Consider the following 3,073-nt stretch of genomic DNA (forward strand, 5'->3'; position numbering starts at 1 on the left):
AGGAATATGAGTAACATCCATCTGCCAAATATGACACAGCTTAAGGCCGCGGGGGTTGGCGCCTGTCGGAATTCTGGGAACCAGGGAAACTACACACTTTTCATAAGATTTTATAATATCCTCAGCTCGCCTATGGGGAATGTTACACTTCATGCTCAACGTGGTACTATTCACATGCCATTTGGAATGGTACTCTTTGGCTTGATCAATAACAGTACAGGCAAGCAAAAAGCGCTAGTAGTGATCAGCTAGTGTATTGCCCCGGCTAAGTGGTCCGGGTAAGTTTGAATGTGCTCTTATATGCCCAATAAATATAGGATGGTGCCTTTGTGTTAACAATTTTTGAATTTCCGTTAAATAGGCATATATCGTGGACAATCTGGAAATACTGCATGCTTTATCCAATAATTTTACTACAGTAACCACATAAGCACTATCCGATAACACATTTAAGGGACCCTTTTCTTTCTGTAATACAGTTGCAATAATGGCTAACTCTGCATGTTGGGGAGAGGGGGACGCAGTTAGCACAAAATACCGCTGATCACCAATTACCGCGGCCCCAGTCCCCCCTTTCGCCCCATCAGTAAACACTGTGAGGGCCCCTTCTATTGGATGCTTGCGCACCTTTTGTACCTTCACAATTGGAATGTGCCTGCAAAATGAAACAAAAGGGTGAGTTGGATAATGATTGTCTATTTCTATGTGTAATACCAAAGTTATATATGCCCAAGCCCAATTCTCTCTTGTCCATGCTTCCACTGCTTCCTTGCAAAAAGATATGACACATCATACAGGATGTTTCCCTGAGATCTCCGTTGTCTTTTTTATTGTGGTTAGTATCAAGTCTGCAACGGCTGAACCCTGAGTGTATAGCACTCAAGGTAAATGTGAATGTGGATAAACAAATAATAAAGGGCCTCCTTGCCAAATTACTGCAAAGGGATACAATTGTTCTACAAACACTCAGATTTCTAAAGGCTGTGATAAATCACATCTTTGCATTTGGGTAGCCTTAAGACTTGTCTCAACCTTTTGTAAAACTGCAGCTGCCTCTGGAGTCAGCTCTAGTGGTGATGTAAGTTGTGAATCACCCTCTAAAATTCTAAACAATGGAAACATTTCCTCAGTAGTCAACTTACAATAGGGTCATATCCAATTTAAATTTCCACATAATTTTTGAAAATCATTTAAGGTTTTTAGTCCTGTTGTTGCAATGGTAAATTCCAAAGGGGCCACATTTGTTGGCATTAGCTTAAGTCCTAAATACTGAACTACTGTGTCCTTTTGAACCTTTTCTGGCACTATTTGTAATCCTGCCTCCTGTAGGCATGAGCTTAATGTCGTAAATGCTGCTTCCAATTGATCATCCATATAATAGATCATCCATATAATGGAAGATTTTTACTTCTGCATGTCGTTGACAAGCAGGCTCTATTGCTTGTGACACATACAATTGGCATAAGGTGGGGCTATTGGCCATGCCTTGAGGGAGAACCCTCCACTCATACCTCTTATTTGGACTTTGATGATTTATGGCAGGCACAGTAAATGTGTATCTTTGGGTATCCTTTTCATGTAACGGTATACTAAAAGAACAATCCTTAAGGTAGATTACAATCAAAGGTCAATTTTTGGGAATCATGGTTGGTACTGGTAGACCTGGCTGCAATGCCCACATGGGTTGCGTTTGTTGATTTATAGCCCTTAAATCATGTAGTAGAAGATGTTTCCCTGACTTCTTTTTGATAACAAAAATAGAAGTATTCCAAGGGGAGGTGGATAGTTGAAAGTGACCTGCCTCTAGCTGTTGTTGAACTATTTCATGTACAGCAGCCAATTTTTCCTCAATAAGGGGCCACTGCAGTATCCACACAGGCTTATCATCCAGCCAAGTTGGTGGCAGCGGCTGCCTTACATTGACCCCTATGAAAAACCCAGACCTTGTCTTCCTTCATTTCCCTTGGGAGTGATAGGATCTACTATGCCCTGTTCATTTATCCCCAAAGGAACCCATTTTTTTCATCATTCCCCAACCCCGGGGAACGGGCAGCTGTAGGTTCCTTTGTTAAGTGGACCTGTAACTTCTCTAATATGTCTCTTCCCCATAATGTAATGGGAACTGTGCACACATACGGCTGTACCTTGCCTTTATTACCCTCCTGATTCTGCCAGTCCAGCACTTGGGCACTCCTGGATGGGGCGACTGTAGCACCCAATCCCACCAAAGTATTATCACCCTCTTGCAGGGGCCATGACTTTGGCCAATCATTCTCAGAGATAATGCTGACATCTGAGCCTGTGTCTAGCAGACCACGAATTGCTTTTCCCTTGATAGTGAGAGTCCATATAGGACGGTCTCCAAGTGACATGGACAGGGCCACAAAATTTCTGCCTTGAATGCCTCTATGATCAGTAACAGGCATCATAATTATCATCTGAGCAACTGGCTGTGACGGCAACAGCTGTACAATTCCTTTAGTATAATGCAACAACACTTTTAAGTTTTTTACAGGGTAATTGGATAATTTCCATTACCACCAATAGACCCATTAGGGAGTTTGTAGCTTTTCCTATGGTAATTCCTATGCCTTCCAAATCGCTTAGAGGATCTTGTGGGTTTACATCTACCGCTTGGACTCCCATTTGTGGTGTTAATACTTAATAGTCGGTGGCTCGCAGCTCTGTGCAATAAACGCCTGACTTCCCCTCGGCTGTTGCCCGGTTCCCTGAGTTACCTGACCCTGCGATGCTGGCACCCACTGAGATTTTGGGCTCCTGAGTGCAGGGGCCCTCTGTCCATTTTTTGGGCGCTGTTCCCATTGTCCTCTCGCCCACTGTTTTGTGGGCACTGAGAGAGGATTGCCTGTCTTATCCTGTTCTGAGTAACACTCGTTTGCCCAATGATTTCCCTTACCACACCATGGGCAAAGCCCTGGCTCTTGGCTAGTGTCTCTGCGTGTACAAGTCTTGGACTGGCACTCCTTTTTTAGATGACCCTCCTTTCCACATTTAAAACATTTGCGCCCTCCCACGTCTCAGTGAAGCATTTTGGCCATAGCTACAGCCACAT

The 3,073-nt window shown here is 43.6% G+C and overlaps 1 pseudogene; it reads right to left on the reverse strand.

The window, feature by feature from the left end:
* Positions 1-234: 234 nt before the first annotated feature.
* LOC149126584 (uncharacterized) lies at positions 235-2,823 on the reverse strand (annotated as a pseudogene).
* Positions 2,824-3,073: the final 250 nt, after the last annotated feature.

This window comes from Oryctolagus cuniculus, chromosome 5, assembly GCF_051225735.1.
Source record: "Oryctolagus cuniculus isolate XC-2025 breed Fujian yellow rabbit chromosome 5, ASM5122573v1, whole genome shotgun sequence".
Lineage (NCBI taxonomy): Eukaryota > Metazoa > Chordata > Mammalia > Lagomorpha > Leporidae > Oryctolagus > Oryctolagus cuniculus.